The sequence below is a fragment of the Magnolia sinica genome, chromosome 3 (genome assembly GCF_029962835.1).
Source record: "Magnolia sinica isolate HGM2019 chromosome 3, MsV1, whole genome shotgun sequence".
Lineage (NCBI taxonomy): Eukaryota > Viridiplantae > Streptophyta > Magnoliopsida > Magnoliales > Magnoliaceae > Magnolia > Magnolia sinica.
In genome coordinates, this window is record NC_080575.1 from 99,019,257 (window position 1) to 99,040,548 (window position 21,292).

At 40.7% G+C, this 21,292-nt stretch overlaps 1 protein-coding gene and 1 pseudogene across 1 annotated transcript in view; one reads left to right on the forward strand and one right to left on the reverse strand.

The window, feature by feature from the left end:
* The window catches only part of LOC131240378 (uncharacterized), an 82,118-nt gene that overhangs the window by 57,152 nt on the left and 3,674 nt on the right, over positions 1-21,292 (reverse strand). The gene's annotated exons all lie outside the window — the stretch shown is intronic.
* Positions 9,568-11,899, forward strand: LOC131238993 (cocosin 1-like; annotated as a pseudogene).

Consider the following 21,292-nt stretch of genomic DNA (forward strand, 5'->3'; position numbering starts at 1 on the left):
GGAGAGACAAGACATGGGCTCTTATGGAGGAATGGTATTACTGGCCGTAATTGGTACGTGATGTGGGAAAATCAGTACAACATTATCATGTTTGTCGGACCTCCAAGGAGCAGTCTCAGAATACGGGCCTTTACACCCCGTTACTTGTGCCTGACAGCCCTTAGGAAGATTTATCTATGGACTTCGTGCTTGGTCTTCCACGAACACAACGCAACATGGATTTGGTATTTGTGGTAGTAGATCGTTTCTCAAAGACAATTCACTTTATCCCATGCAAAAAAGACTCTTGACACAACACACGTGGCAAACCTATTCTTTAGAGAGGTCACACGGCTACATGGGGTTCCCAAGACCATTACTTCTGACCGTGACCAAAGTTCATTAGCCACTTTTGGTAGACTTTGTGGAGTCAGTTCGATACACATCTTCAGTTCGGCAGCGCCTACCACCCACGGACCGATGGGCAAACTGAAGTTGTGAATCACACGTTAGAAAACTTCTTTTGGTGTATTTCAAATGACAAACCGAAGCAGTGGGATTTGGCCTTGTTTCAAGTGGAGTTTGCATTTAACAACATGGTGAACCGCTTGACAGGGAAGTCTTCATTCGAGATTATTTATGGTTGAGTGACTTGCTACACACTTAACTTGGTCCCTTTGCCCAAGCTTCCTAGCATGAGCATTGCAGCAGAAAACATGGCGGACCGAATCATGAGCATTCATGCAGAGGTGCAAGCCAAGTTACATGCCTTGAATGATAAATACAAGGAGCAAGCCGACAAACATCAGTGACAAAAGGTGTTTAAGGTAGGCAACCAAGTTATGGTCCATCTACACAAAGAGATATTTCCGACCAAGACTTACAACAAGTTGAAGAACAAGAAGATTGGACCAGTACCGATCCTCCGAAAGATCAATGACAACGCTTACGTTATTGATCTTCCGAATGACATGAAGATCTCGTGTACTTTCAATGTCATGGACCTAACCGAATATCATGAATCGAAACAAGACAAGAACTCGAGGATGAGTTCTTTTGACGTGGAAGGGACTGATGTAGAGTGGGTCACGGATACTTTCATGTCCAAGATGGACCAGAGAAGGCCTGATTGGAGGCGGAGGTGATCTGGACCGTCATAACCTTACAATAGGCATATCTTGCAAACCAGAAGAATGAGTTACTCGACGTACCATATATGATTTTAGGGTAGGAGAAGCTACTTAACCAACCATGCCCATGCCTTATTCACGAGATTCCATCAGATAGACGGTCGAAAATCCATTTTATTCATGTTTTTACCATTTATAGTGAGTTTTAGTTTGATTATTACTCTTCATCTGAGCTTTAGGAGTTATGTCCAACATGAAAAGTTCTTAGAAAAATTAGGAGAATAATGTGGTTAAGCCAAATAAGACACTATAAAGGTTGAGTTGGAGTTCGATTCTGAAATTTCATCTAAGGTTTGGTATCACTATTTAAAAGGTTGTAAATTCATTTTTATTATCTACCAATGAAATTTTGAATTTTTAAAATTTATTTTTATTTTCTTATTTTCCCTCATGGATTCAATGTATCTTTGTGAGGAGTACAGAGAATCTCAGTAGATTCAGAGTAGTTATCCCCTTTAGGAAGATGGTGATCGACCTCATCACGTTCATCCCTACATCAATATACAATACATACATGAAGGTGGGCTCCACGGTCAAGGCAGCACTGTATATAGTGAGTCTGAGCTCACACCTAATCCACTCCATTGCATGGGGACCGGGATTGCCCAAGACTTTGCTTATAGCGAGGTGGCTATTGGAAGGTGTTTTATGGGCACCATGATGTGGGTGTTTTATCCATGCGGTGCATCCATTTTGGATAATTATTTTAGGGCATGAGCTAAAAAATGAGGCAAATTCAAGTCCCAGGTGGATCACACCATAGGAAAACTAGGAAAACTATGGTAATTAAAACATCATAAGGCCCACTTTAAGGTTTATTTGTCATCAAACATATTAATTAGGATACAAAGACCAAGATTAAGGGAAAGCACAAATATCAACGTGATCCAAGACTTCATGTTGCCCCAAGAAATTTTTAATGGTGGACGTTAAATCACCATTGTTTCTAGTGGTGTGGTCCATGTGTGATTTGGATCTACCTTAGTTTTGATATAATGTCGTAAAATGAGTTGAAAATATAGATAGATGGTGTGGATATACAATTAGTATATTAAGGTGGGCCCCAAATTCGGTCCTGGCTCCATAGTTTGGTAAACACCTTTCCTCTTCCACCAAGTAAAAATCAGGAAGATAGAGATGTTGTGGCTGATCTTGGGCTCAATCCAAGGAGAGGCATTTCTTCTTCGGTGTCATTTGTAAAGTGGATAAGGCCAATCAGGGGCTGGGTGAAGTTGAATGTAGACGGCTCTTCCAGGGGCAACCTGGGGCCTTCAGGTTGTGGGGGCGTTTGTAGAGATGATAAGGGAGATCTTATATTTGCTTTCTCTAAAGGCTATGGTGTGTGGTTGAGTTTCCAAGCGGAAGTGAAGGCAGTGATAGATGGCCTCAACATTTGTAAGGATAAGGGGCTCTCCAACGTTGAGGTGGAGAGCGATTCGCTAGCAATGGTTGAATTGTTCTCTAAGGTAGGCAATATTCCATGGATCATGTTCTAATACTATTGGAAAAATCGTTTCGATTCCATCTAGGCCACAACTTCCATTTTGATCAAGCACACCCCGAGAGAGGCCAATAAGGTAGCAGACAGCCTAGCCTGCTAGGGTAGTACAAATTAGCAGAACAAGATTTTCATGGCTGTCTTCGACCTCCCTTATCTCTATCGCGGGGGGCTGGTCCTAGATAGGACATGTTTAGGTGCGGTACGTGTTTCTTAGTTTATTTTGGTTAGCTTTGATATGATAGGCGGGCCCTTCCCTTGGTCAGGGCCAGCCCGAATGTGAATGCTTGTACAACCAAGGGAGGCTTGTGCTTTATGTTTCTGCCTGAACTTGCCGGTACAGCTTGTAAGGTTTATTTCCATATCAATGATATTTTGAGGAGTCTTTTTTTTTTTTAAGTACATTAAGTTGGCCCCATGGTCACCTAACTGTCCGCTTCCCTCCATGTACCCAATCCTTATTGCCCGACGGAAGCGGATTGCCCTGTCAATGATGTGGCCCATCTTTGTGGACCCACCGTACTATATGTGTTTTATCCACGCCGTTCATCCATTTCTCTGAATCATTTTAGGACATGAGCCCAAAAATGATGTAGATCCAAAGCTCAAGTGGACCACACCACATAAACGCCCACCATTGAAAACTTCCCAAGCCCGATCGTGATGTTTTATTTGCCATCCAACCGGTTGATAAGGACACACAGACCTGGATGAAAGAAAACACAAATATACATGGCTGTCAACCGGCTGGGCCTGGGGTAGGTCTCAGCCCGGATTTTGAACTATTTCGGCCCGGATTTTCAAAAACTTATGTAACCCCGAATAAATTTTCAACATGGGTGTTCAATCCCCACTGTTTTATGTGGTGTGCCTCACTTGAGACTTGAGCTTTGGATCTGCATCAAGCTGGAAAGACGGATGGATGGCCTGGATAAAATGCATAAATTACAGTGGGCCCCATAGAGTTTGTAGTCGCGCTCTGGCCTCACCGAAGCCCATACTGTGGGGTCCACCTCAATGTATATATTTTGTTTCTAGGCTGTCCATCTATTTTTTTTTCATATCATTTAGGCATGCCCAAAAATGAAGATCCAAATCTCAGGTGGACTATATTACAAGAAATATTGGTGATTGAACGGATTACCATTAAAAACTTCTTAGGCCCACCGCAATGCCTCGGTAAGTTTTCTTTTTTCATCTTTTTTCCATCCAACCTGTTGATAAGGTCACATGAACATGGATGAAGGGTAAAAAAGAAAAATAAATATCAGCTCGATCCAAAACTTATGCCGCAAAGTAATGGTCAATCACCACCGTTTCCTATGGTATAGTCCACTTGAGAATTGGATTTGCTTCATTTTTTAGATCATGCCCTCTGGATGCCGCTCTTGTGCTGGCAGAGCGCATGCACCCGAGAAAATTGGCACTTTAGCTAAGCTGTGGAGCGGTTGTGTTGGTTCTTAAGTGGGTATGTTGTGGACTTAAAATAGCACGCATGAAACCTTAGAATTGCCATTAATTGAGGAATGCTTAGGATCTAGGGCTAGCTAGACCAATAGAATCTCGTTGGATTGGGAAAGCAAAGACGTGTGCCAAAATCCCTTTTTAGGAACGGTTGAAAACCGTTCCTAAACCATTTAGGAACGGTTTTGAACTGGCATTGCAAAAATTAGGGACGGTTGGAAACCGTCGCAAATTTTCAATTTCCAGCCCATTTTTTAATTTTTGAAAATGTCATTTTTTTTTCATTTTTTCTGATTTCGGAACGGTTTTAAACCAGAAAATCAGACCAATGAAGAAGAAACTTTATTCAACTAACTTACGACACCCACCAAGGATCAAATGTCAGCACACCATTAAATAAACATCAAAGCTTTTACACCCAATTTCCTGAAAATCAAATCTGAACCTACAAATGTAGGATAAAATGAATCAAATAATAAGAACATAAATTACAAGATACTGTAACTTCTTAGAAGAGTTGTACCTAGAAATCAACCAAATTTGTAAAGAAAACTTATGCCCAAACAACAACAAGAGTTGTACCTAGAATTTGTTCATCAATGAGATGTAGTGAGAGAGCCAGGAGTCGTGAACTCTGGCTGTCCAACATCTGAATCCAAATAAGCCACTGTCCTATATCTGAAAAGTCAACAAAAGTTGAGCATAAAGTGAACAGAAAGAATACCTGATCATGGCATCTGAATGCAAAACATTGGACAAATGTAAACATATACTAAAATCAAAAGGAAAGAGTAACTGAGAAGCAGATCATTGCTGAATTTAGGATTGGAACCAAAAATGGTAAGTGAAAAATACAAGAACCGCACATGAATTGCCACAGCCTATGTTACCCAAACACTATGAATCACAATATGAACAGTACCAATCACCATGAGGAATGGTTGACAGTCCCACACAATCTACAGCAGGAAAATTTAAATGCAAAATAAAAAAGCAGCATCAGACTAACCAGTTGCCAGCAAAAACTAATTTGGAATGTCCAGACAGTGCAGGAGAAAATAATTTTGGAGTTGAACAAATACAACATCTGCGGAACTTGACATCCTACTTGAAACACACCTTCAACATCTCATTTTGGGTCGTGAGCAACTGATCTCGTTGTTGAAGCTGCTCAACCGTCAGTTGGGCATCTAGTACTTCTGCTTGCCGTTGATTGATTTCCTCAATCCAGCTACAAAAACAGAGCGCCCATATGAAACTAGTCCTAGAACTTCATTTTAAAATATTGCAATAAAGAAGACATGAATGCAAGATGTTATGTGGTAGAAGTGAATAGTTCCATGCACCAAAAACAATGTTCTTTAGGTACTGGAAATCCTTTTTTCTGCCAGAAACTGCAATTAAAAAAAATAATAATAAAAAATAATTTGCTGCTTGGAGGAAATCCTTTTTTCACCATTAGGAGCCTTTACTGCAAAATGTTGTTTTGAGGCTCACTTTGCTCTACTCTCCCATTGCTAATTACCATGATCTTTGCAACTATTTTGAATCCCATCAGATAAACTTTCCAATGAGCTCTAGATCGTCATAAATCGACATTTGAGTATGAAGTTGTGGTCGAAATGATCAGAGGCTTTACGTTAAATAGAATGGATGGGGCCCAAAATGAGTAAACTACAAACATAGTTATTGTGATGCACCAAAACCACGAGCAGGAAACAAAATCAGTTTCCTAGTAATTCATGAAAGCAGGTGGACTCTGCAATATTCCACAAACGAAAGAAAAAACACGCAGTCCTTGTTCTTGAACATTCAAAGAAACCTCAATCAGAGTCTTAAAGTCTCATAAGTTATGACAATGTATGCAACAGCACCCATTACATGGACTCTTTTTTTTTGGGTATAGCATGATTACCTCCGAATGACGAGAGAAAAGTATGAGGGTATTTGAAATTTGAACTTGTTCCTGGGAAAGCAAGACAAAAACACACACACACACACACACACACACACACACACACACACACACATATACATATATATATATATATATATATACACACACACACACACACACACACACATATATATATATATATATAGATATTGAAAACCATTCAACAAAGGAAATTCCAAAATAGACAAGCTAAAAGAGATTGACATGTTAACTAGAGAATGAGAGCAAGAAAAATTGCATCATTATTGAAAAGAAGACTGGAGTGCATTGATGTGAGACATGCACTCCTTTCACCATCCTGCTGCCTTTTTATTCCCTCATTGGTCGATTTAATATTGTTACCATTCAACAGATCAAATTAGGTTTCTTTCACAGTAGAAGTATGTAACATGTAAAAGACTCTTTATTCCCTCATTGGTCGATTTAATATTTTTACCATTCAACAGATCAAATTAGGTTTCTTTCGCCGTAGGAGAAGTATGTATCATGTAAAAGACTCTTTTCAATATGATTGAATGAAAAAAAAAGAAAAAAAGAAGAAGAAGTCATTATGCATAGAGAATCTCCTGCTGTTGGAGAAATTAAAAAACTGGCCTTTTCAAAAACTAGCTTTGCTCTAATGGATGTTTATGATTTGGAGGGATTTTACTGCAATGTGCACGCTTCATGGAGTTTCATGAAGTGCTAACTACGACATCCCCATTGTACATGTGATTCACGTCTATGGTTATCAAGACTATTGATATCATGGGCCAGTCCACAAGTCAAGGCAACTAGAAACCCATTTGTGACATATAGATGGAAGAATAACAAAAGTTTGTGTAAAAAATGAGCACTTGTCTACATTCAATTGGAAAACCCAACAAAGATTGGGGCTGTTGGATCATCCAAACATTCAATTGGAAAACCTCAAATTGCAGCTACATTCCTTTGATAAATGGGTTAAACACGAAACTCACTGGTTTTGGAATTCACCATCAATTACTTTACACTTGACCAAATCTGATGTTTTGGACTTCACCACTAATGACATCATTCCTCCTATAAGTGAAGATATGATCCATGTTCATTTCTTAAGTGCCTTTCCATAGTATCTTTAAAGATTAAGCCCATCAATGGAACATATTTAAGGGAAAGCATATGGCATCATTAACAGAAGGATGCAATTTGACTAGAAAGGAAATCAAGTTAAACATGAAACCACAAGGCTTTAAATGCAAGCTCACCGGTAAAGATATGATCCATGTTCCATTTATTGCATGGCTTTGTTTGATCTTTAAAGTTTAAACTTAGCAGTAGGGCATATGTAAGCCTAACAAAATCAAATGGGAACACTAACAAAAGTCTGCAACTCCACTGGAAGCCAAGTCCATGCAAATGGAAAACCCCAAATCAATGCTTTGCAATTAAAAGTACAAGGTCTCTCACAGGCAACAACAGAAGTTGTTTCCATGATGTCTCACCACGAACGTATCCAAAGACAAGGACACATTAACAGCCATCCATGTATACAAGTCATCCTTGGCCCTCCTTAAGCAAGATAGGTTGAGGGACATCTCCACTTTTAATCTGACAGAACCAAGGGAGCTAATGTACTTCTTGCACTAAAAATAGGGGAACCTACCAGATGAATGTTGCTTCCTCTCCTTTTTCATTTGCTTGAGTGTTGCTTCCTCTTATTCACCGTGTTTCAGATTTTCCTTCCTCTCATTCCCATCTCCTTGATTAATGTAAGAGGCTCGCATTTCCATTTAACACAATGCAAAAAGTTCCATTTAGAAGTTGGCGGAACCCATATCCCATATTCCATGTTAACGAAAAATTGCCAATCAAACACCCACAGCCCACAAAAGAAATTAAGCATTTACTATCACATTATCAAGAAAAAGATATATAATGATTTTTTATTTTATTTTATTGGATTTGAAAGCTCTAATAGGCACGGACAACAATGCAATAAGAAGTACACTTTACAAAATGCCCAAATAAAGTTCATACTGAACTATCAACACAAAAACAAGATTTTCTTCTAATCTTCAACAATGCTTCAAGAAAAAGAACTAATTCAAAGAGAGCAATTTGCATCAAGTACCTTCCAATGAGTTTAAAGAATTGTGACATGCCATTGCAGTAGGTTGTCTTTCCTGAGCCTGGGGGGCTATAACTACTTGGCCAAAGACCATTATTTCCCTTTTTTCTTAGAAAATGGCACTAATGTCTGTAATAACACAAGAACTTCTCAGAAACAAATGTTACAGTATCTGGAATAAATATGAAATTATTAAATCAAGACATGATATCCCCACCTTATGCACAGCTAAGTAGTCCTGCACATGTAACAATTTCACCTGTTAGCTAGTTCACATGCACCCAAATTCCCTCACCATAGGGATCTGCATCTTGGGTCCAAGGTTTGATTTAGTGGAGACCCATTCTCTCTTGGAGAGAGGAGTCTGCCATGAAATCGAGCAGTTCAGCTTTTGATTTGAGAACGATGAGAAATTGGGTCTGCGACAGCCTCACTATATCAACGGTTGATGACACGAAATTGGAGGCCCTGATTTCACGCACCAATCTGAGGATGGAGGTACAAGGATCTTTAACGGTCCCCACCAACCCTAGGCGAAGAAGCTTGAGTTTCGAATCCACCGCGCCCTGGTCTGCCACAGAAGTGTATCCGTCATGCTCTTCCGATCTGACTTTTGTATGAGAACTTGAATTTGGGCCTGGCTCTTCCTGCTTGTTCCTTCTCTTACTCGCAACCATATCAGCAAACAAGCATCCGTCATTGCGAGATTTAAGCGAACAAGTAGTAGGCGGGGGAGGCCTAACGTGAAAGGGGTACCGTGTTTCCGCAAAATAGATCGCTGCCTCTCTCCCGTGTATTTCCTTCCCATATCGAACATCTCTGGCTGCTCTAGCAACGTCTGCATCAGATTTACCACTGGCCTGGGGGGGATCATGTAGCGGACGGAATGTCTTGCTTGTGGTAGAAGTTGTCCTAATGTCGCCCTTCTTCTCCCTCGCCCTCGCGATGGAGATGACACGGCCATCTATTCTCTTACCATTAAGGGTATTCGCCGCGTTTAATGCTTCCTGTTCGTAATGGAAACAGATGAATGCGAATCCCTGGGATCTGTTAAGGCTCCTATCCCATGGAATAAATCCATCCGACAACTTCCCAAATTTACCGAATATGCGATAGAGATCGGCTACAGTGGTTTCAAAGGTGAGATTACCTGCGAAAATGGAGAAGGGAGAAGACGAGGGTTTCCCTGGGCGGACTAGCTGCCAAAGGCGTTCCCTTTCCTCCATCCCAAGGGTTTTAGGTCGAGCACTGTCTTCATCTCCCAGTTAATGCATCAATATTTTAAGAAGTTTGTCTGGATAATTATTAGTTGGTTCAGTTTTTATACGTCATTTATGCCCAGTAGCATATCTTGTACAGGAGGTCAGTTCGATTTTTCCCCTAACACATCATGGTCGGTCCCACGGAGCTTTTCCATAAGCGCACGGTAAGGAGGTCAGTGTTGTGTACTACACTACGCAATCCGAGTCCGTGGACGCCCTGGTTTGTACCCTTCTTAGAGAAACAGGGCACGACATCATAACAAAAGAGGGTATGCGGTGACACGAGTGCTCACAACCTGTTAAGAAGCCATGCAAGAGGAAAAATGGCAAGGGAATCTCTCACCCAACACCCCTACGTGTCCATACCAAACGCACACTTTTATCCTATAAATACCTACCACCTCCTTGCATCTCAAACCAAGCCATTATCCATCCATCCATGGCTGCTACAACTAGTAGTAGTGTGTCCTCTTTCGTTTGTTTCTCACTGTGCTTGCTTCTCTTGTGCCATGGTTCTGTAGCACATTAGTAGGAGCAGGGACAGCAGGAGCAGCAATGCCAATTCCGTTAGCAGAGCCAGTGCCGGGTCGAAAACCTGAGGGCCCTTGAGCCCAACTAACGTTTCGAGTCTGAGGCCGGTGTCACCGAGCACTGGGACAAGAACAACGGGGAGTTTGAGTGCGCCAGTGTGGCTGCTACTCGTTATATCATCCAACCCAGAGGCCTCCTCTTGCCCGAGTTCTCAAACACTCCCAGGCTCGTCTACATTGAACAAGGCTTGACCCTTTCACCCTCTATATAAACTTCAACTTCTTCCATTTTCGTTACAGTTTTTGCTACTAGTTGATAAAACCAACCTTTGATTTTAATTATAATAAGAGTTTTTGTTTTTTTTTTTTCTTGGGTTATTGAATAAGATTATTTTATTTTATAATTAAAAAAGAAAATCCATTAATGATGGTATGTGATACATGCAGGTAGGGGTTTCTCTGGTGCAGTCATCCCTGGATGCCCTGAATCATTCCACTCCTTTCGTCATTCACAACAATCTGAGCAAGAACAGGGCCGTCAGAGATACAAGGACCAACACCAGAAGATCCATCACTTCCGACAAGGAGACATCATCACTTTCCCAGCAGGAATGGCCCATTGGTGCTACAACGATGGTGAAACTCCGATGGTTGCGGTCGCTGTATTCGACACCAATAACCAGGCTAACCAGCTGGATCAAAATCTCAGGGTAAGAAGATGATCATCCACATGCATACATACTCTATAGAGATTAATGCTAATGATCGATACGACCCACCAAGAGCATGTCCTCATACTGTTAATGTTGTCTTTGTTGTCAATCTAAATTATAGAGATTCCAACTAGCTGGGTCCCAGCAATATGAACCACAGAGCAGGCAGCAGCAAGAGGAAGAGAAACACGGGCGACGCGGTCGGCCATACACTCGGCTAGCCTACCATCAGGAATCTAGCAACAACAACATCTTCAACGGCTTCAATGTAGAGACACTAGCAGAGGCTTTCGGCGTGAGCTCGGAGACGGTGAGGAAGCTCCAGAGCGAGGATGATCGAAGGGGCAATATCGTCCGTGTGGAGAATGGGCTTCAGGTGGTGAGGCCACCAAGGAGAGAGGAGGATGAACAACGAGAACAAAGGGGTTTGAATGGGCTAGAAGAGACCACCCGTTTCATGAGACTGATGGAGAACATTGCAGACCCCACACGTGCTAACATGTACACACCCCGTGGTGGACGCATCAGAAACACCAACGGCCAGAATCTCCCTATCCTCAGGACTCTCCAAATGAGTGTTGAGAGGGGTGTCCTCTATAGGGTAATTCTGATTGCTCTTCATCTCTTCTTCTTTCTAAAGGTTTTTCATTAAAATTAGAAGGAATGACCAAGATACCCTCGATGGCATGCATGTAGAATGCTCTCTTGGCACCTCACTGGAACTTGAACGCCCATAGCGTGGTGTATGTCACTAGGGGCAACGGCCAGATCTAGATCGTAGGAAACAACGGGCGGTCCGTCTTTATTGGTGATGTCTGTCAGGGCCAGCTTGTGATCATCCTACAGTTGTTCGTCGTGCTGAAACAAGCTGGGAATGAAGGATTCGAGTACGTCGCCTTCAAAACCAACGACGATGCGATAAGCAACCCGCTCGCTGGCAAGGCATCAGCTTTCTGGGCCATGCCGGAAGACGTACTGATGAATGCTTACAGGATCTCGAGAGAGGAATCGAGGAGATTGAAGTACAATAGGGGTGAGGAGATGAAGGTGTTTGAACCAAGTTATCAGAGGTCCGAGGGAGGAAGGGCTTCTGCTTGATGCGAACAAGAGTTTTCGTAGTTTGTTAGTGTTAATAGAGAGGAATAGATGGTAGAAGAGGGTTGCCTTAGCTTTTAATAAAACATGTAAGAAGAAAGATTATCACTAAATAATAATAATATTCTCCAGTTTTTCTCTATTTATTTACAAGAGCTTTTGACGTACACGCCTGCCTTTTTGCCGTGACAAAACGACGCTTTTTTTTTATAAAGGATATGACATTATATTGAAACGGGAGGAGAATCTACAACATTCGGGCGGCCCTGGACAACAAAAAGACTCCCAAGGCGCCTATCATATCCATATACAAAACCCTCTCCCGAAAAGCCAACTAGGCGCCAATATGAGACTCTTTAATAGCGCCTAAACCCACCTTATCTAACATGTACAATCCCCTAATATAAATAGGAAGATCCTTCTCTAACATGACAAAACGACACTTGCTTTTTAAACTTCTTCCTAAAACCCGCATTAAGTTTAAAACGTTAGTCATTTTAGTCCAGAGGTGTACACAAGTTGAACCAAGTCAAGCTCGGCCACTTGCTGACCCCAGCTTGAACTCAGCTCGGCTCGGTCCTCGAGCCTGACAGGCCAGCTCGGCTCGGTTCGATCAGCAGCTTGGGCCAGCCTGAGCCATGTTCGAGCCAAGATCGAGCCGAGTTCACCTGTAGAGCATTTTCACAAATAGATGGACTGCACCTTCAAAATCTCACTGTGTGTAAAACAGCAGCAGTGGTTTTACAATTATATTTCATCAAACACATTGTAAGCAACATAAAAATCAAGAAAAAAGGGCATTTGTTTCATATACGTACCTTCCTTGCCACCAGCCACACTTCATTGAGTCATTTCATCAAACACTTGGTGAGCAACAACAATATCAAAGTAACCGAGTCACCGAACTGGTTCGATCCGAGTCGAGTCGAGTTCGGGCAAGCTCGAACTATGACCACCCATGAGCTTTCTTCACTCGATGGACACTGAAATCAATGGTTAAGGGGCTGATTTGTTAATTGGGTCACTTTTACAATGATCTAAGGGCTGAAATTCGACATATGTGGTTAATTTATGATAAATAGGCATGGTATAAAATTTTACATGAAACGAATCATGGGAACCAAGTGATCTAGAATTCAAGGGTGTAAGTTAATTGCATTAAGTATTTACGATTTTTTCATCTTTTATTTCTGCAACTTCCACCATTCGTAACGTCGGACTACACCATCTAAATGCATTAAAATTTCGCAGACATTCTTTATTTTTCATTCTATTTCCATCGCCCCATTTCAGACCTTAATCGCTTATAGATGTCTAAGATGCCTTTTTAATGGGCTATACCGCCCCGAGGTCTAAATCAACGCTTTCATATATCTAATAGAGAAGTCAGCTAGTAGTTGTAGCATATACCTTACGATCTTTGAACTGAGCTGTTCATTCTGATATTTAGGCGGCCCGTTTGGCGGATCCAAATATGATGGACGGTCAGATGACATGTTAAAAATAGAAAAACTTGATGGTTAGTACTCTTATCATGTATGTAGATAGTTATACAGTCAGTTTTGTAAACGGATTAACACAAGTAGGTTTTTGGAGTGATCAAGAGGTAGAACATGTATACTATTAGATTTAAGTGACTTATGTGTAAGTTTATCAGATTGTAGTTCTGATGGTGGGTTAAGCATATTCATAGATAGTGAATAAGATGAATAGATTAGAATCTCAATTTAATGTGTACAAGCAGATGCAGATATCTAGTAGTTAGTTTACTATGATCAGGTAGTCCAAACTCAAAGTGGACGGTCAGATATCTTTACCTATCTGTGGATAATTGACTGAATGGTTGGTTATGATGGACAAATGGGAATACTTGGACATATGATGATCTTGTCTTAAATTCAACAGTTGGATGGCTTGATCTATGGATGAAGATCATTCTCAGCAATCAGATTCATGTTGGAGAATAGATGTAAGATTAGGATAGCTAAATTAGTATCATACACATGTACATACTAAGTTAAACTTCATGGTGACACTTAAGAACTTTCAATACTCGGGTATTGAAAAGTTCGAGGTGTTACAGATGCAACTAAGCTAAAACTGGTACAGTTGAAGGATCAGCCTTCTACTCAGCTAGAACAGACGCCCAGGGGAAGCACTAGGAGGTGGTAGCCCACCAATAACAAGGACAAGGACGAGGACGAGGAAGAAATCAACACTGGGATGGGAAAATCTAGCAGCATCCAGCACCAGAGGCCGCTGCAACTAACACACATTAGAAAGCCATGCTACTTGTGCCCCTATTTCGGGTTTCTCCTGACAGTCCCTACTCCGATATTGTCTAACACTAAAGCTCATCTAATCATTCTCGGGAGTTCAACTTGGCATCTGTAGAGTTTGTTGGGGCACCCTTCGCTAGCCATCCTAGCCAAAGTGTCCGCTACAGAGTTGCCCTCATGTTAGGTGTGCTTAAATATGAGATTAAGGGGGGCGATGCTTTTGATGGATGGCTCCCATCTTGTACCAGATATTCCAGGGGCTGCATGTTCGACACACTAGTTGACGGTCAAATGCATGTATTCTTAACTTTCTCAAGAACACTATCTTGTTTTGTGATTTTTCTTTGTCACAACTCGGTCCCACCATTGCATGCTCTAATACTAAATCTGAGTATTGTTCACTTGCCTTAACTGCTATCTAGTTGATTTGGATCCACTTAATGCTCCGTGATGTGGTTTTAAAAGATGAATTTCTTCTCTATTGTGATAATATATCAGTACTATTTCTCTCGCCTCAAATCCAATTTATGGCACATGCACAAAGCATTTTGAATTGGATTATCACTTCATCCAAGAAAAAGTTACTTGGAATGATTTTACTGACTATTTTATAGGCATGATTAATCAAGTGGCTACATATTCTATCAGATTCAAGCTATTACAAGATAAACTACATGACGTTGAATGACTGTTTAACTTAAGGCGTGGAAATGGAGGTATTGGTTAACCAGAGTAGAAGGCCTAAAGAAGAGGGGTTGTATCCGACTTACCCACATTCTGAGAGAAGGAAATGGCCTGTCAGATGGGCTGACTAGAGAAGTAAGTGACCGTTAGGGGAACCGTTTATACAGGAAGGCCTCAGACTTCCCTCTCTACATCCGGGGTATGTTTCAGTTAGATAAGGTGGGATTGGGATCCATTAGAGAGTTTACGATGGGAAAGGCGGCGACCTCGCCTAGGGCGCCCTTGTAAATCGATAGGATAAGCGGCCTCAGATTTCCCTTTTCTTTTCTGGTGGCACCCCGAAATGTCTATGTCATATAAAGTTTTTATCCTCAAGGAATGGAGATTAGTTTTAAAAAGAAATAAGGAAAACAAAAAAAAAAAACTTAGGGGGGCCTGTTAACGTACTTTCACTGTCTCCTCCATGACCATCTCAAGTGGATAGAGAAATAGCGCCGTGGGAATTTAAATTCAATTAAAAATTCAAATAAGTGTTTTAACTGTTGTAACTACACGTATATCCAAACTCCATGAATGGATTGGTTTTTCGTCTATATATCAAATTTCTCTATCTAGCACATTTGGAAGATGAGCCCCTGTTAAGATGATGTAACTTCCCAAACTCAGGTGGGCCAAGTTACTTGATTCCAGAGGGTTTAAGCATGATTTTACATTTTGTGGCCCACCTAATGAATGGTAGTGGAAAAGCATTGTGCTGAAATTTCTCTTCAAAAGATGACTTAATTTTCTAACGAAATGACATGTGAAAGAAGGCATATTTATTTCCTCTTCCATTTCAATTAATTCATCAGGTTGCCCATAGTTGATCAAATAAGTGGACAACTAAAAAAAGGTTTTTATTTTATTTTATTTTTATAAGCTGCCATTAGTTTCTTGCAATGCAGCTTACTAGTGAGCGAACTTGCTTTATATTAAGAACCGGCTTCATCGGTTCTAAACTACTGTCTGACCATGACAAGTGTGTGAAATTTGGGTTTAATCCAACATCTAGATGAAGATAAAGCAAGGGAGGTTATATATATATATATATATATAAATTTAAGTTGTCATTAGTTTCATGCAATGCAGCTTACCAATAAGCTAACTTGCTTTATATTAAGAACCAGATTCATCGGTTTTGAACTACTGTCTGACCATGACAAGTGTGTGAAATTTGGGTTTAATCCGACATCTAGATGAAGATCAAGCAAGGGAGGTTTTTTTTTTTTTTTTTTAACAAAAAAAAAATGAATATTGTATTCATGTATGTGGCAAGATACAGTATTTCAGGACACCCACGGGGCAGGAAAACAAGCTCTCGAGGCAACATATCATAAGGACCTATATAATGGCAGATTTTCTAATGGAACCTAGCCTCACTCTGTCAAGAAAGATCCTTCCTCTGATAAGAGGATGAAGTTGTCTCTCCTCATTGTACCAACGGCTCCCTTGGAGCTCACTACCTTCTCGTGCCAGCCCATCTGCAGGCCCATTCGCTTCCCTTTTGATGGCCACAAAAAAGGAGCAAGGACGATTAAGGTCCGCGATCCGAGATATCTAGTGCTTCCATTGCCAACCCGCTTCAGACGTGTGATTCAGAACGTTCACCACCAAACTGGAATCTGATTCCACCACCACCTTCCCAAGCCCTCTCTTGGAGCAAGCCATAAGGGCATTGATGGGGACATCCCGCGCACGCCGTCCACACGTGCACACACACCACCCCCCCTACACTCGTACGCCAGAAGAAGGAGGGCCCTACCGTCGATCTGGATCGATAACAACGTTCAGGGAGGGCTTCCTAATTAGAAGACGAAGTTTGGTTCAAAAGAGTGGACCCGATAGTAAAGTAAAGCCCATCATGGGATCTCATGATCGTGGCCCACTAGTCGGATTGATCTCATATTTCAGGTTTTGCTTATTGATATTATTTAGAACATCATGAACGATTTAGATTTCTTTGTTTGGTTTTTATTTTAGTTTACTTCATCGCCAAGTAATAGGTTGCGCACATGGCGCGAGTTTTGGGGTATAGGGTTTTCTTATAAATAGGCACCCCTTGTAGTTCTTTTGATTAATTGAATATTAATAAAAATTCTGCGTTTTCCTACTCTCTGAGTTGTGAAGCCTAATTGGGTGCGAAGCCTTCCCTTCATCGAAGGGTTAACTACCATGGTGCGAAGCCACATCTATCCCGATTTGCACCCATCCATCGCCATCTCTACTACCCATCTTCTACCATCCCTTCTTTTCATCTCAACCCATCATCTACACTTCGAATCAATCATCTATTGTAGCAATTCTCCTCCCCACAACAGAATTTCAGAATCTGGCCCTACAAGAGGGTTGAAACTTCGGCGGAACACCACGCACAAACCGTACATCGGATCAAGCTGAGATTTTGGGGTTTTGGAGTCCATCTCTGGCCGACCAGGGCCAAGGTGGCCTTTTTTTGAATAGTGGGCCCCACACACGTGCGGCCGGGATCACACGCATGTGCGTCTGGTCCATTGTTGTTGTCCACGCGTGCGGTACTTCTTCAGTTTGTCTCTCTCCTCTCTTTCACTCCGTTTTCATCTAAAATCCCTAAACCTAACCCTAAATTACTCAAATCTCTAATTTTATGCCCCTTTTCTTACCCTAGGGTTACCTGAATTAGAATTTCTGAATCCCTTGGATTAGGGACTGAAACTATGCATGTGTGGATGATTATTTCTAAATCCCTTTTTTGGTTCATAATTTTTATTGATCCAGCCTTATCATGTGTAGGTCTGGACCCGCACAAATTCCCCTAACTTGAATGTTTGAACTTTTGTGTGTAATGTGGAATTTGTGTAATTGTTTCGGAACTAACGTGATCTTAAGCCTGAGATCTTGCATATCATATTTAATTTTCCATGTCCTGCATCAGGCATCGTGAATAGCTCTTAGTTCTGCATAGTTATTGGATCCCCTGCCTATAGCCGATGGAGAACGCAAATGTCATCTTGCCATCAGCACCCCTGCAGATCCCACCTCTGCCCAATAAGCTCGGGTTCCCCTTAGTCGAACCATCTACATTAATCTTTATCCAATCACCTAGTGGCCTGGCCCACGTCACCACCTCAAATCTCATAGATGGACTGGGAGGCTGGGCGATGCCTAGCATGGACATGGGAAGTTGACCCACCCAGGAGAAGGGGGCAAGAGTGGCGTCCCCTTTGCTAACACACCTCAACCACCATGTGGTTTGAGTAATGACTGCCGATAGAGACACGCCGTTACCTTCAAACTTAGTAGAATTTCTTGCTTTCCAGATTTCCCAGAGCATAAAACAAGGGGCCAGCCCTCTCAGCTGGAACATGGACTGTCTTGACAACATAGACCCCCACCACTGATCCAACCCGACTTGGATTGAAGGGGAATCCGCTAGGAAAATCCCAAAAGTGTCACTGAAATAGCACCAAACTTCTTTGGCCAGATTGCCATGGATGAAAAGATGGCCCAACGATTCCACCACTATAAGAAATGGGACTTTTACCGGCAGTCAAAAGCGCCGTCAAAACCCACAAAACCGCCGGCATTACCTTTTTGGTGCCAGCACTCGGTAAAGGGGTATGTCAGCGAAGCTGCCGACATTAAGCCACATTTACCGGCGCTTGTCTTAGCGCCAGTAATTATGTATTCTTTTTCAGCACTTGCTCTGACTTCACCGACGCTTTTGGTGGCCGCTGGTATTTCTGAAAGAAGCACCAGGATAAGTGAAAAAAGCGGTGGCAAAAGTCTATTCAAGCGCTGGTAAAAGGATGATTTCTGGACACTTTTTATCATGGATAAGCGCCGACAAAAATCTATACAAGCACTGGTAAAAGTCTTTGTATAGATTTGAGAGGCCCCAGCACAGGCCAGTAATTTTTTTTATTATACATAATTCAATTGAAACCTGTATTTTTTAAATATTTGAAACATAAAAAATGTTGCAATACAATTAAAACTGAATATTAAACAAAATTTATATTACTTCACAATTAAAAAAATATATATAATATTTACAACAATAAATTGAAAATGGTCTTGAATAATTATTATTTAAAAAAAAAAAAAAAAAACAAATCCTCTATGTGGTCTACTCCTTGCACAAGTGGCGTCAAAAGGCTAAAGTGCTTGTAGGCCTAAATTTAGGCACAATTGATTAAAATCCTGCACACATGGGGAAAAAAAAAAGACGAAGAAGGTCAAAATGTAGCATTCAACAAAGATAGAATAAATGAATTAAAAAATATGCCATTAATTACAGGGTTGAAACAATATAACAGATTTATCAATGGCTAGATGGGCCATTCAACAAACAACATGCAACAATTTAACCAACCAGTTTTTTTTTTTTCCATAACAAATTGAACCAACTAGTTTTAATACTATGAAATGTTTTTTGCAGTTATTGATACACTACGAAACTTAGACACGGCCATAAATGTCAGTGTTAAAAACAGACAACGTATCAAATGTTTGCAGTTATTGATACACTACACATTTGAGGTGAAGCATATCTAATTGTTTCTCTGTTTGCAGCTTTCAAAACTAAGCTGTATGATATCAAATCTAAACCTACGAATGTAGGATAAAATGAATCAAATAAAAAGAACATAAATTACAAGATACCGTAACTTCTTAGAAGAGTTGTACCTAGAATTCAACCAAATTTGTAAAGAAAACTCATGCCCAAACAACAGGAAGAGTTGTACCTAGAATTTGTTCATCAATGAGATGTAGTGAGAGACAGCCAGGAGTCGTGAACTCTGACTGTCCAACATCTGTATCCAAATAAGCCACTTTCCTATATCTGAAAAGGAAGCAGAGGGCATTGAGTTGCAAAAGCCTAGACTAATGTATAATTTTTTTTCAAAAAGGTATTTTTATTTTACCAACAATGACTTATGCAAAGCACTAGAATATGCTTTTAGGGGAATCAATTGACCAAAATACCTTTTTTTTTCCCTTTTGATTTTCCCCTAAAAAGTGTCAAGGTAAAGCATTTTTAGGCTCTTATGGTGTGTTCATCACATTCAACCCATACGACAGGTTCATTCCACCATGATGATCATGTGAGCCCAAAAAATTAAGTCCAATAATCAGGTGGGCTACATATGAATTTGAAGGTCTTTGGGTGGTTTAGGCGAATCTTTTATCCCATTCCAATACAATAAACATTAGATTTAGCAGACAATGTGGAAGAATATTTGACACTTCAGGTGGTTAACAGGCCAATCTTTTATTGGCATTCACCAGGGAATCACGAACGCCGTATCATCCATAATTTCCTTAATATGAAAGGAAACAAAATCATGACACATAATTCCTGTTAGGAGTTAACTTGGATAATCCAATCCTTCCTGTATCAAAGAAACAAATTCAATCATCTTCACTAGTTCAAGATTAGTGATGAAAAATACCTGCAAGACATTCTCACAATGGTCCTCGTCATCAATTGAAAGCTTCTTTTATTAAAATAAGTGATGATACTAATTTTATGAAATCAATAGAAAACATAACAAGAGTATTGGCCAGCTTGAAATACATTTCTGTCCAGACCTGTTTCTTCTTTGTTGTCCAATTCTAATTACCATCTGCAAACCTTATGCACTTATACCTTATGCACATGAAGTAGTTAGTAATTACCATCTGCAAACCTGTTTCTGTTTTGGCATTTTGTCAATTCAATTGCTAGTCATTGCAACTGAATTTGTGTCAGAGCAACCTAAATAACCAGATAAATGATGAGCATGTCTATTAGGATTCCCATAACATACACCAATCTTACCAAATCCAATAGAGTAACAAATTACTGGTTTTTGAAAGAAAACTAATCACAACAGGGAAAAAGAAAGAAAGAAAAAAAAATAGAAAGTACCTTTATATCTTATTTGATTCAAGAAAATGAGAGTAAAACCAGCTTTTGAGGCATTGCCCGACATCTTACGCAGTGCTTGGCTTGTAAGGTGTGCTTGCAAACCCATTTGCTGCATTCCTATCTCACCCTGCATGACATTCCCATTCATGATGACCACTCGCAAGAGTAGGATTTCATTTCCTATCCAGTCCATTCATTCCTATCTACAACTGTTTCTGTTCTTACTTGGCAAACCCACAAAACCGTTTTTTATTAGAAACGGCCCTATGCCATTTCTAAACCAAAGACGTAGCCGTTCTTAAACCAAAGTTTTGGTGTAGTGAATCCAAACTGACCCAAAGATGATCCAAAGGTGGCACCCTCAACCTGTAGGTGCCCTCAGTTTGAATTTTCAAAGTCAGCTCTCTGAAACCCTGGCAAGGCAGGCTTTGGGGTTCTGATCAGAGATCAAACAAGTAGAGCTTTGAAGGTCTACTCAGGCCAAATAGGGGAGACAGACTCCAATGAAGCTGAAGCCATGGCTTTTCACTTCAGTCTACATATTTTCAAAGCCTACTGCTCTAGGATTTTAATCATTAAGGCGATTCTATAGTTGTCATAAGTGGGTCATGAAATTGGTATTC